This window comes from Pan troglodytes, chromosome 8, assembly GCF_028858775.2.
Source record: "Pan troglodytes isolate AG18354 chromosome 8, NHGRI_mPanTro3-v2.0_pri, whole genome shotgun sequence".
Taxonomy (NCBI): domain Eukaryota; kingdom Metazoa; phylum Chordata; class Mammalia; order Primates; family Hominidae; genus Pan; species Pan troglodytes.
In genome coordinates, this window is record NC_072406.2 from 142,199,621 (window position 1) to 142,213,996 (window position 14,376).

Below are 14,376 nucleotides of genomic sequence, written 5' to 3' on the forward strand. Positions count from 1 at the left end.
TGAATTATTTTGGATATATACCCAGAAGTGGAATTGTTGGATCATATGGAAATTCTACGTTTAATTTTTTGGAACTGCCATACTGTTTTTCTACAGCAGCTGTGCCATTTTACATTTTCCACCAACAAGATATGAGGGCTCTGATTTCTCCACATCCTTTTCAATATCTGTCCTTTTTCTTTTTTTGATAGTGGCCTTCCTAATGGTTGTGAAATGTGGGTATTGTTTCTTAAAATCTAGTCTGACAATCTCTGCCTTTTAATTATAATGCTCAGTCCATTAACATTTAACATGATTTTTGATATGGTTAGATTCGGTGTGCTAATTTATTATTTGTTTTCTGTTTCTTCCCTCTGTTTCATGTTCCTCATTTCTGGGAAAGGGACACCTTTCCCAGTTTTGATACTCTTCATTACTTCTTTAAATCTGAATTTCCAACTGGTATCATCTCCCTTCAAAGAACTTCTAAGTTTTCTTTGATCTGAGAATAGCTTCATTTTGCCTTTATTCTGATTACAGAATTCTAGGTTGATAGTTTCTTTTTTCCAGAACTTTTTTTTTTTCTTGAGAGAGAGTCTTGCTCTGTTACCCAGGCTGGAGTGCAGTGGTGTGATCTTGGCTCACTGCAAGCTCTGCCTCCCGGGTTCACACCATTCTCCTGCTTCAGCCTCCCGAGTAGCTGAGACTACAGGCGCCCGCCACTGCACCCGGCTAATTTTTTGTATTTTTAGTAGAGACGGGGTTTCACCATGTTAGCCAGGATGGTCTCGATCTCCTGACCTCGTGATCCGCCCACCTCAGCCTCCCAAAGTGCTGGGATTACAGGCATGAGCCACCATGCCCGGCCTTTTATTATTATTTTGGCATCACTCTGGTATATCAACTTTGGAAACAAAATACATCATTCTATTTATAGCATTCTGTTTTCAGCAGTGATATTTTCATTTACAAAATATAGTAATTCTTCATTGCTAAAAATGTCAAATCTTAGAAAATGTGGCTTTCCAACACATGATGTTATCATCATTCTCGAACAGTTGTTGGCCAAAGATTCATTTGATGAATCAGATTTTTCTGGAATAGACAATTCTGATGTGAGCTCTGTTCAGAAATAACTTCAAGAGGCCAGGCGCGGTGGCTCACGCCTGTAATCTCAGCACTTTGGGAGGCTGAGGCAGGCAGATCATGAGGTCAGAAGTTCGAGACCAAGCTGGCCAACATGGTGAAACCCCGTCTCTACTAAAAATACAAAAATTAGCCAGGCATGGTGGCACATGCCTGTAATCCCAACTACTCCAGAGGCTGAGGCAGGAGAATCACTTGAACCTGGGAGATGGAGGTTGCAGTGAGCCAAGATCATGCCATTGTACTCCAGCCTCAGTGACCAATCTCAAAAAAAAAAAAAAATCAAACCCCAAGAATAGTTTTATATTTTATTTTCACATTGAAATTTAGTCAGATTTGCTTCAGCCTCAAAGAGCATGTTTATGTAAAACTAATTGACTGCTGGCAGCAAGCTGCACATTTTTTTCTAAACAAGAAAAGGACTAAATCATCCAATTCGGAGTTCACTGAACTTTTACAATCTCACATTTGTGTGGTACAACAACAAATTTAGGAAATGTTTTGGCCACTACACCTTTGAATGTTTTGTCTGCGCCATCCTGTTTCCTTTACTCATAGGACTCAAATTATATCTATGTTACACCCTTTGATATTACCCCCTAGGTTCCCACGGCTCTGTTCATTATTTTTAAATCATTTTTCTCTCTCCTCTTCAGAATAGATTTTATCTGTATTCAAGTACACTGATCTTCATTTCTCATCTCTGTTCTGTTATTAAGACAATCCAGTGAATCTTTAATTTCAGATATTGTCTTTTTTTCAGTTCCAGAATTTCCACTTGGTCCGTATTTTCAGTTTCTATTTCTTAGCTGAGATTTCTTATCTTTTCTTTCCTGCAAGCATATTTCCCTTTACTTCATTGAGTATCGTTGTAATATCTTTCTTAAAATCCTTGTCTTTTTTTTTTTTTTTTTTTTGAGACGGAGTCTCGCTCTGTCACCCAGGCTGGAGGGCAGTGGCGTGATCTCCGCTCACTGCAAGCTCCGCCTCCCGGGTTCACGCCATTCTCCTGCCTCAGCCTCCTGAGTAGCTGGGACTGCAGGCACCTGCCACCATGCCCAGCTAATTTTTTGTATTTTTAGTAGAGACGGGGTTTCACCGTGTTAGCCAGGATGGTCTCAATGTCCTGACCTCGTGATCTGCCCACCTCGGCCTCCCAAAGTGCTGGGAAAATCCTTGTCTTTTAATTTCAACATCTTGATCATCTCAGAATTGTTCTCAGTTGATTGACTTTTTGGTTTAAACTGGGTCGCATTTTCCTGGTTCTTCATATGTCAAGCAATTTTAGATTGTATCCTGAATATTAGGAACATTATGTTGTGGAGGTTCTAAACTCTGTTCTAATCTTCCAGAGAATGTTCATTTTTTTCTCAGTTAAACTTAAACGGCAAATTTGTCTCTTTCGTATCAGCTCAAATCACAGTTCAGATATTTTATCCTTAGCTAAAATGCATTGAGTCTGCCTAAAAGCATGTGTAGTTCAAAAGTTAAGCAGAGAACTGAGTAGAGCTTGTTTTTCGTTTTTCCTTTTTGGTCTAGAGTTTGTAGTTTTTATTTGCAAGAGGTTTAGGTCCAGTAGGAGTTAAGGCCATGCCCATATTTTTTCTAACGTGTGAGTGTTTTGTTCACCTGTCACAAAGCTGGGAAGCCTGTGAGCAGGTGACTTAGTGACAGACGGAAAAACCTTCAGAGGAGGTTGAGGAATAAAAGAGCAACTCTCTCTAGGCAGAGGGCAGAGGCAGCTGTAAACAAATCAACCTGTATTAGGCAGCTCAGGCTGGGTGGTTTAACCAACAGAAATTTCTTTTCTCACCATCCAGGAGGCTGGAAGTCCAAGATCAAGGTATCAGCAGATATGGTTTCCTCTGAGGTCCCTCTTCTTGGCTTGCTGATGCTTGCCTTCTCCCCGTGTCATCCTATGGCCATCCTTTGGTGTGTTTCGTCTGTGTCTTTGCCTCCTCTTCTTCTATCCAACCAGGCATACTGGATTAGGACCCACCCCAAAGACCTCATTTAACCTTTGTTACTTTTAAAGACCCTATCTCCAAATACCCACATTCTGATTTACTGGGGGTTAGGATATCGATACACGAATTTGGGGGGACTCAATTCAGCCATAACACTGTCCTTCAGAGGCTGAGGACTACCCTCTCCTAAAAGGCTGCAAAGGGGTGCAGCTGCCTCATGGCCCCTATGTCGTGGGGCATTCAGGCAGCAACTCCCCAGGCATCAGTTGCCCCCTCACTGCTTACACGGTGCCCTCACATGTCCTGTCTCACTTTATCCTCCCTATCCTCTAGGGTGGTAGCTGCCAGGATTCCCATTTTGCAGATGTGAGAATGACTCCAAACCACACAGCTGGGAAGTGAGTAGACCACCACACATCATGTGTTCACTGCATCCTGGGCCTGTGCTTTACATGGTTAATTCAGTTATCTGCCCAATGTTGTCTTAGTCTGTTCAGGCTGCTATAACAAAATGCCACTGACTGTGTGGCTTAAACAGCAGAAACTCACTTTCTCTCCATTCTGGAGGCTGGAGGTCTGAGATCATGCTGCCAGCATGGCTGGGTTCTGGTAAGCCCTCCTTTCCTGGCTTGCCAATGCCTGTCTTCTTGCTGTATCTTCACCTGTGGAGAGAGAGGGACAGTGAGCTCTCTGGTTTCTCTTCTTATAAGGACACAAATTCGATCATATCTGGGCCCCATCGTTAGGACCTCATCTAACCCTTATTACCTCCTTGTAGGCTCTTTCTCCAAATAGGGTCACACTGGGAGTTAAGGCTTCAACATAGGAATTTTAGGGGGACCCAATTCAGTTCATAGAAACTCCATGTTTCTCCTGTATTCTGATGGGGAAACTGAGGCTCAGGAAGATCCACTCACAGAACTAGGGAGTGACACAGCTGGGTGCCCACTTCCCATGCCAGGCCTGTCTGACGAGGAGCCCATCTGGGGTCTTGAGCTCTGGTCTTCCAGGCCCGATAGGTCATGGACACCATCCACAGACCTCAGGCCCTGCTGTCATAGGACGATGGTAATCAACTGTCCAGGCAGCTGCCATGCTGGCTGGAGGGGAGGAGATGGTTCTTCAGTCCCTATCTCAAGGCTCAGCCCCAGCTCCTGGCAGCCCTGATTGTTTGACCCAGAAGCAGGCAGCTCCCTCTGCAGGTCCCCAGAACACCCTGGGCTGGGCCATTTCTCCAAGCTCTGCCTGGAGCCTCCACCCTGAGAGAAGCGGCCCCCATCTCGCCAGCTGCCACCTGGTTCCTATAAGCGTCCTGCGTTTCAATAGTATTTGACAAAGAGGGAAGCCCACATGGCTTGGAGATTGTTCTGACTCACTGTAGAAAGTGTCCTAGGTTCCCAAAATATGGACACAGCAGCGAGTCAGGCATGCAGCCCACCTAGGTGCACACTGTCCTGTGCTCCTTTCTCTCCAGAGGACCCTGGGTGCTGGGCGCAAGTTCCTAGAGAACAATGGTGCCCAGCAGGTGTGCAGAGTATGGGCCTGTCCTGGAGCACCCAGCGTCCCGCACTTTTTGCTCGCCCTTCTCACCAGGGGCCGCAACTAGGTGGGCTGCATGCCTGACTGTACCAGCAGGTACAGGCACAGAGGGAGGCGTGGACCCCGCAGCAACTGGGCCAGCAGGTGACAGTGTGCACTGTGGATGAGGCTGGCTCGTCTGAGGTGCAGATGCAGGGATGCACCTGGTACAAGCAGAATTCGACTATTTCGGAAAGCTTGGCCTCAATGTCATTTTAAAGTGCAGATGACACTGAAGAGTGCCCTTGGAGAAAGTCTGGGTGGGGACCAAGGGGACAGGGCAATGCCCTCTGCCCTGTGGGAGGAGATGGGTGAGCAACAAGGCTTCTTAGCATTGAAATTCACCAAGGCCGGGCGGCCGCTTCCGCCGTATGTTACATGTCAAAGAACACTTTTAACTAAGCACTGCCGCTTTCCTCCGGCTGACTTCACCCAGTTACTTACCCCAGTAACACTGCCGGCAGCCCACTTGCATCCTAGAGGAAGTACTGGATGAGCAAGCAAAACAAGAGAAGGCTCACTCCCAAGCCCATCGTTCACAAGCCCTGCCTGCTGTGGGTGGACCAGGGTACCCGGTCTCCAAGGGAGTGGCCCTGACTCTGTCCCCTGTCCTTAGCATGTCCCCTCTTCCCCTCCAGCCGCCCACTGAGGGAGGTGCCACTGGCAAGGTGTGCACACCCCGGGGAGGGCAGCCCCACCTGTGCATCCTGCTGAGGGCAACTGTAGCTCAGCGCCACCGAGGCTAGAGCCACAACAGGAGGCTGTGCACTCACAGGGACAAAAATACCCCAAGGAAATCAATGCGGGCCTTATTAATATCAGACCCATACGTGACAACTGTCAGACAATCGGTCAACAAGGGGCCTCGTGTCTGCATGATCCCAGCTAACCCACTGTGATCTTCATGAAGTGTCCTTCTGGGGGGTCCGGATCTTCAAATATGAGGGGAAGACCCTTCCCTTTTATTAGCAGCTAAGCTCTTTATACTTTTCCCATATTGCGGCAGGTTAGAAGTCTAAGCTTTATTGTCTTATGTTATTGAAAATCCAGATTCCGGCAGGCGTCTCCCTCAGGTCAAGCTTTGTCTGCGAATACATTCTCATTTTTCCATGTACAGAGACCGTCTGGAGAGGGGCAGAAAAAGATTATGACTGTAATATACTTAAATCCAATTTATTTGCCTGGCCAGAAACTTCCACCCTCCACAATTGCTTCCTACCCAAGATGCTTCTTTAATTCTTTCTTGACAGGGAGTAACATGCGGCGGCCTCTTCCAGCAGGTACAGGCACAGAGGGAGGCATGGACCCTGCAGCAACTGGGCCAGCAGGTGACAGGTGGCCTGAGAGGGAGGGCCAGCCACTGACTGAAGTTTCGGGTTCGGGACTGCTCATTTGTGCATGAGAAGTGGGTCCTCAGTTGTATGTTGTTTACCGGGAGAGAAATGCGGTAAACGGAGAATAACAGGCCGTTGTCCAGGCAAGGCCACCCCAGCCTGTGGCTCCCTTGCAGGCCCTGGCTTACACTTCATTTCATCCAGGAGCGTCTGTCTTGGGGGCCCCTGGCATGAGGGTGGGCCCCACAGCCTCACTTAAGGTCTTGATGAGCCTGTGTAACACTTCCCTGCAGGCTTACCTCTGATGTAGGCTCACAATCCGGGAGGAAAATGGTTTCGGGGGATTATTTTATTAATTGGCGTTTGCTCGTTTTAAATGATGGGATGTAAAGGGACTGCTGGGACAGATGGAGGTGTGGGCATCAAACACCGCCCATGCCCTTCCCCACCGCCGAGGCTGAGCCATGCCTGGGGCCATCCTTGGCCTTAGCCTCCCTGGCTAATGAACCTGGGACTGGGCTGCCCTCCCAATTATCATCTGCTGGCCCTGCCTACAGCCCACCTCAGTGCAGCACAGAGCACAACCATTAAGCACCGACTGTGTATGCTTTTTCCTGCTAAGCTGGAGGAGGCGGAGACGGTAGCAAGGCCGGAGGGAGTGATGGGCCAGCAGGCTCTGACCACAGGGCAGGGGAGTGCTGCACTGGGCAGGGAGGACGCAGGGAGGGGCTTGACTGATAATGTGTGGAGCCACCACTCTTCCCAGTTTGCCCAGGATGTTCTGGTATTGGTGCTAAAAGTCCTGCATCCCAAGAAATGCTCAGCCTCAGACAAACCAGGACAGTTGGTCCCCCCAGCAGCTGGGAACAGTGACACTAGTCCAGCCAGTGCTGCTCTGTCACCCCAGCAGCTGGGAACGGTGACACTAGCCCAGCCAGTGCTACTCTGTCCATCTGTGTATTGGCCAGTGTCTCCAGGGAAAGAGAACCAACAGGATATACACAGATACATGGAGAATGATTTCTTATGGGGTCGGCTCATGTGATTTTGGGGGCTGAGAAGTCCCACACTCTGCTGTCTGCAAGCCGGAGGCTGAGGACCACCGGTGGTGCTTTCCAGTCCAAGCCCAAAGGCCTGAGAGCCAGGGGAGTCCACCACGTGAGTCCCAGTGTGAGTCTGAAGACTGGAAAACCAGGAGCACCAGCATCTGAGGGCAGGAGAAGATGGGCAGCCCAGATCAAGCAGAGAGAGCAAACGTGCCCTCCTCATCTTCCTGTTCTACTCAGCCCTCGATGAGCTGGATGCTGCCTGCCCACACTGATCTCATGAGTGTTTCATGCAGTCTCCTGATTTCAAGGCCTTTTCCAGAAACATTCTCACAGACACACCCAGAAATAATATTTCACTAGTTATCTGGGTATCCTGTGGCACAGCCAAGTGGACCCATAAAATTCACACTCATGCCCTGCAAGTCAGAAGACACCCTGGGCCTGTTTCTCATTCATACGCTGCAGGCGGGGGGGCTGACCTCTGCTTCTAGGAAGCCTCCCGACATCTCATGCACTCTTCTACTTGGGGCAATGGCCTTCCCCAAGGGTACTGTGGATGACTCTGAGGAAAGCACAGTGGGTGACTACCAATTTGCTGTCCCCAGAGAGCTACTGGGCATGAACCATTTAGGGACGTGGCAAATCACACAGCAATGTGCAGGGTTTGGGATAAGAAACTGGCCAGCCTGGGGAAGCTAATTCTGAAATCAGCAGTGGGAGGTCTGGAAGCTCCAATCTCTTGGTATCTTAGTGAGGATGCCCCAGGAGGGGACCTGTCCCCCGCCATTCTCCCTTTCCATGGGCTGAGTGCACTCATCAGCAGGGAACATGAGGAGCTGGGGTGGGAGTCATCTGAGCCTGGATGCCCCCTCCCTAAGGGAGTGCTGGGAAGTTCAGCAGCCAGCATCAGGAGGCCTGGGATCCATGCCCCCAGCCCCCAGTCCCTGCTGGGCTGAAGGCACCCCAATCCCAGCTGGCCTATTGCTGAGCAGTCCAGAAAGAGCACCGAGAACCATATCATGACGTCTGCCTGTCCCCGTATATGGACAGAGCAGTCTGATCCCTAGCCTGCCGTGCAAGCGTGGTGTGAGTTCTGGGTCTCTCCAAGGTGAAGATCACTCGAAGGCTTCTTTTGCAAAACGGCTTAGGAAGTGGATCATTTGGTTCATAAGACACTGAGTACTGGAGTCACATTCTTCCTGCACATCAGAATAAGGCAGCAGCAAGTCTCCTGAGACTCTCCACCCCACCCTGCAGCCTCCAGACAGTGAAGCGCCTTATTCAAGAGAGTAGAATGGGATGGCGTGGTGGCTCACGCCTGGGGAGGCCGAGGTGGGTGGAGGTCAGCTGAGGTCAGGAGTTCGAGACCAACCTGGCCAACATGGTGAAATCCTGTCTCTACTAAAAATACAAAAATTACCTGGGCTTGGTGGCGGGTGTCTGTAATTCCAGCTACTCAGGAGGCTGGGGCAAAAGAATTGTTTGAACCTGGTAGGCAGAAGTTGAGATCACACCACTGCAGTCCAGCCTGGGTGAAAGAGTGAAACTCTGTCTCAAAAAAAAAAAAAAATGTAGAATGAAGGGACCACAGTGGCAGGGCCTATGGCTCAGTGAGGGGGCACCAAGGGACATGGGGCTTCAGGAAGCTGCACTGGCCTCCTTGCTTGGGGAGCACTCCTGGGCATGAACCAGCATGGGAAGGGACACTGGGTCTTAGTGAGGACCCCCGCCACCGGCACTCCCAGACCTCCAGGAGGCCCTGGCAGGTGGGTGGGAGGGGCTGCGCCATCCTAATGGTATCACCTCTTCCCTCCACTGAAGGGCAGGTGGGTTGAAATCTGTTCTACTTCTCAGGAGGCCAAGCTCCTGAACTGCCGTCTTGCCAGGGAGAAGCTGTGTTTGAGATAAAATGCAAAGCAGCGAGCACCTAAATACCGAGGCTCTGGTTCCTGAGTCCAGATGGTTTCCACGAACCTGAACTTTTAGGTGTGTGGACAGGTATCACCAGCTTGACCTCTACTGAGTCCCCTCCGAAGGTCAGGGGACAAGGCTGGGACAGCAGCTTCAGGCATGAATCTAAGCTCAGAGTCAGTACCAAGGAGGCCATGATGGACCAAAAAGCAGGGGCATTTCAAATAGTGATAGGTTTTGCCAAATTGTCTTCCACAATGATTGAAACTCTTTTTTCATTGCTACCAATGGTGACTGAGTGCCTATTTTCCAACATCCTCACTAGCACGATTATGATTTTTAAAACATGTTGCCAACTTGATAGTAAAATGATATATCATGAATTCGATTTGCATTTTTAACTTATGAGTTTTAACACTTTTGCTGTAGCCAAAATTTGAGAGCAACTTATGTGTCTGTCAGGGGGATAGCAGCTATGCGAATTACTGTTCATCTTTTCAATGTAGTAACACATGGCTTTTAAAATGATGAGTTCCATTTGTGCTGATGAAATGTGTCCATAGGAAACACTTTCAGGACAAATTAAGTGAAAAAAACTTGTAGGACTTTTATGTATAATTTTAATAAGCTCTGCACACACACACACATGCATGTACACACATGCACCCATGTGCATACTCTCACATGAACACGTGTAACACACGCACACACACATGCACACACTCATACAATTACATATGCCCTATGTGTACACATAACCACATATGTACATGCCCATGCACACCCTAAGCACACATTCACATGCACACTCATGCACATTATGCATGCACACATGTTCATACATACCCAAATATGCACTTGTGTACACACGTGCACACCCACACATGCACACTATGAACACACAGCTACACATTCATGTGCACACCCATACATACACACACAGACAACCCCAGGCAGAGCTCTGTGGGCTTCATGTGGGAAGAAGGGAATGATTATTACTTTCTGATTCAGGGCTAGACTGTTTAGGCTAAATCAGAAAATGTGCATAGAGTTATCACGTACATGGAACGATCATTCTGCAAATGTTAACCACTTTCACGCCATTTGTTAGCTAACTTAACTGACAAAGGAAACATATTAGAAGAATAGAAAATCTGCTAATTTGATTAAACTTACATTCTTAGAAGAGTTTGTGAATGGATAAATATGACGAAGTTCCTTTGGCTCACTTCCTCAGAAGAAACATTGTGATCGATTTCACCATCATTTTCTCAAACGGTCTCAGTCCTGGACAATTAGCTGGCGTGTTTGCAGGTTGGAGCGCGGAAGCCCTTTCTGTGCTGCCCAAGGCAGCAAGCTCAGCCCCTCGGATGGGAGACCTCCCTCAGCTCTGGCCCACCCCTCCTCGCGGGCATCACTCTACTGTTGCACCATGGGCATCTGAAATCAGTTCTTTGCTGTCAGGTTTGGATCCACCTCTCCGTCCTTGGATCCAGAGCTGCCGAAAGCCACATACTGTTTTCATCACCTCAGCCAACGTCTGGAGAGCCTATATTCGTATAGCCAGTGTGAGAAAGGTGGAAACTGAAAACACAAGTAGGGAAAGCAACGCTTGGAAAGGAGGTGGGCCATCACAGCTTGGAGGAAACTTGAAAGTGAACTGAATATCAGACTCTATTAAGGAATTACGGATCATTTTGTTAAATGTGTGTATCAGTCGTGGCAAAATACCCTTATCTGTTAAAGACACATACTGAGGTATTCAAGGTGGAATTACGGATTACCTTAATACACTCCAGGAAAAAACTCGGAGACAGTGCGGAAGCAAGCCTGCAAAACGCTGATGCTCACTGCAGCTGGGTGAGGGGCATGGAGGCTCACTGGCCTAGCATGCTTGAGTATGTTTGAATTTTCCATAACAATATGTTTTTTTAAAATAAGAAAGTTAAGCAGCTGATATAATTAAAACACCAACAGATGAGACAATGCTGCCGTAAGTCTCAAGGTTACCGCAGGGAATGCTTCATAACCTAAGTATGTTTTCCCGAGGAGTTATACGGCAAAAAATTGATCATCATTACTTATAAACATGCTGGTATTCCTGGAAAATTGAAGAGAACGTGTTAACATATTAAAGCAAATTGGAAAGGTTATCAGCTGGCTAGACACAAAACACACCAAATCTAACAGTCATCCTAAATATCAGCCATAACCCACTGGAAAGTATGATTTTTACAAGATGCCCATTACCAAGACGGGCAGGTGGGAAAAAGCCCCGCCCCTCTGTACTGTACTTCTCTCTCTGGGCGGCTCAGCAACTTTGCTCGTTCCAGCAGCAGAAAGTCTCTCCCCAACCCCTCTGTCAGCCCTGGTCTTCTTCTCCCCTCCTCAACCATGGCACTCACGCCCAGACCAAGGGCCAGGTTGGGGGAACAAACCCCATAAGCACCCCCAGGCGCCCTGCTCTCCCGCTGAGTCAGACATGCCTTTTCTCCTGTGCCTGATACCCAGATGTTCTCCCCGAGGGGTGTGGTCTTCCAGAAGTTGAAGCATCTCCACCCCACTGTTCCAGAGGTGCTTATGCCCTGCCTTGGCATAACAAGGGCACCGTCCATCCTGACAGTTAAACCAAAATGAACGAGCAGATGCCCCAGCAGTGTGGAGCTCCGCCTCTTGCAGGTGGAACCTACTTGTAGCTCGTCATGATGGGAGGCTTTTTAGTTTCTGCACATTACAGAGGTGACGCTCTTAGGGTTGGGGCTCAGCCTGGGCACCTGGACAGTGCCCAGGGGCCTTTGCAGACCGTGGCAGGGGGAGAGAGAGAGAGAGAGAAAGAGAGAGAGAGAAAGAGAGAGAGGGAGAGGGAGGAAGGGAGAGGGAGAGAGAGATGGTAAAGAAGGAGAAGACTTCAGCTTGGGACAGCTGGTTTCCTCCAGTCTGACCAGGCCAACATGTGAACCTGGTCAGGAAAGCTTGCCAGGCTGTGGGGATGCTGTCTGGGGACTGCCCCTGAGGAGCCACCCACTGGTGCACTGTGGTAGGAGAAGCCTTGGCGGGAAAAGTGACCGAGACATTTGAGAACAGGCTGAGCCTGATGGGGGCCGAGCTGGGAACTGGAGGTGAGATCCCCTGTGACTTAAGAAATAGGATATGCGGATGTGGCTGGAGGAGGAAAGTGGAGAGGTCTTGGCTGCACCCCATGACGCCTCCTCCAGCCCAGCCCAGCCTGGGCTTCCCTTCACTCCCAGGTTTGCTTTTCTTCCTTCCTTCCACATCTACCTGCCAGGTAGGCTCTGCTCCAGCCAGGGCTGCCGGGGAGCCAGGGGCTGGGAACCCCGGGTGTGGTCTTTGAGGAAGGGGGTTTCATTGAGGTGAGCTGGTCGCTCTGCTAAGGGCTCGGAAAGGCATCACGCTGGGCTACAAAGTGCACCCAGCTGCAGATGAGCAAAGTCAGGGAAAGGGATGCTTGGCTCTTAAATCCCATTTGGCTTCTGATGGAAGGGGTGCATGCAAGTTGCCAGCATGATGGAAGGGAAATCATGAACCAGATGACCCAGTGGATCCATTTGTCAACAGACCACTTGTCAGCCTTGGGAAGTCCAGACTTCCTCTGGGGATGTACCCTTGCCACCTGTGTACCCCAGAAAGGGCTTCCTATGGTTTGTGGGACAAGAGGTGCAAACAGAGAGGCCATTACTACCAACAGCAATGCCCAGCCCTGCGCACAGGTGTGCGGATTGCAAGCAGGGTCCTTACTCAGTGAGGTGAAGACCTAGGCTGGAGCTCAGGTCTACCGGCCCATCACTGGCATGTGGCTGATGCTCCAGTGCCTGCCACACTCCGATGCCTCCCTACCAGCCCCTCCTGCCCTGTCCCCCCGTCCCCTGTGTTCTCTGGGGTCCAGGGGCCCCCACTGCCTGTGGAGGTGAACAAAACCCACCCCATGGAGAAAGTTTAGGACCTGACCCAGCGTGGGTCTGGCTTTCCTGAGGGCAGGGAACAGCTTTGTCCCAGTACTGGCCACCTGGGGCCTCCAAATGGCTTTTTCTTGCAGGGCAGGCAGGCTCTGGGCAGGCACCTCGCCAGGCATTGCGCCCTCTGCCTGCAGGTCGGCGAGGCCTGCTCCTCCCGGCTCCTGAAATGCATTTCCTTCCCGACTCCGAGGTCCTGCTTCCAGAACCTTTGGCAACAGAAAAGGAAACCCGCACAGGCGTCAAATGTCTTCGGACTGAAACTAGCAGGTAACGAACCATACAGCCCCAACTCTGCTGCCCCGCCCACAGTTCCCCGCAGACAGTGGCAGCAACGCCCCGCCCCGCAGCACTGCAGCTGCACCCCCAGGACGCCCCCCGCGAGCGCCACGCCCCAAAACCGCGAGGCGCCCCTGGGAGCTGCCTCCAGACCTTCGTTCCGGGAACGTTTCTGTTCTCTGGCATTTTCATTTGAAGCAGAGATGTCAAAAAATAAATGCAGCCAAGGTGTCAATAGGCTGCCATAGTATGTCCAGCCACACCCCACACAACTGGACCTGAAGTCACGACTCAGTCACAGCCACGTCCCGCCACGTGGGCGGGAAAACGTGGAGGCAAATGCGATTGCCTCGACTCGAGGCTCAGCTAAGGAGCTGTCAGGTCCGTGTCACCTGTGGCTTCCACTCCCAGGAAGTCTGATGGCTCCGGTCGTGGCTGTTGTGGGGAATCCGTCGTGTGGAGAACGTGCCTGCCACGTGCGGGGGAGAAAGGAGCCACCTTCCGAGTACGCGACCTCACCTGCCGGGCGTGAGGTGCTGGACTGGGACCAGGGTGGGGCTCTGGGCATAGGAGGTGGGTCTGGGCGTGGGGCACGTGGCACAGAGGGATGTGCGTGGTAGGGCTCAGGGCAGACGGAACGTGGAACAGGGAGTGGCTCAAGGCATGGGGCATGGGGCGTGGCGTGGGACGGGGCGTGGCGTGGGACGGGGCGTGGCGTGGGACGGGGCGTGGCGTGGGACGGGGCGTGGCGTGGGGCACAGGAAGGGGCAGGGCACGAGGAGTGGGGCGAGAGGTGCTAAGTGGGGCCTGAGTGGGGCGCGGAGTGGGGTGGAGCGGGTGGGGCGAGGCTCGGCGTGGGACACGAGGGACGGGACGCGGGGGCACGGCAATGGGTGGCACAGGGCGCACACTCGGGCTCCCTGCAGGTGGGCAGCCCCACCTGTGCACGCCACTCCCCCGCCCAGCGCCTCCCCCGGGACCTGCTCCAGAAGCGCCAGCTGCGGGACCCCACACGGAAGGCAGTCTTCGGTGGTTCTCACTGCAATTCCTCTTAATTATGTGTGACATAAAAAGACCACCTACAGACGAGACAATGCTGCCGTAAGAGTCTCAGGGTTACTGCAGGGAATTCTTCATAACCGAAGTGTGTTTTCCCCGAGGA

At 50.8% G+C, this 14,376-nt stretch overlaps 1 long non-coding RNA gene across 1 annotated transcript; it reads right to left on the reverse strand.

Annotated features, from left to right (window-relative positions):
* Positions 1-1,276: 1,276 nt before the first annotated feature.
* LOC129136159 (uncharacterized) lies at positions 1,277-13,234 on the reverse strand. Its single transcript, XR_008537509.2, has 3 exons — positions 10,141-13,234; positions 3,642-8,601; positions 1,277-3,108 (listed from the first exon to the last, which is right to left on the reverse strand). It is a non-coding gene; the product is annotated as an uncharacterized LOC129136159 (long non-coding RNA).
* Between the last annotated feature and the right edge of the window lie 1,142 nt (positions 13,235-14,376).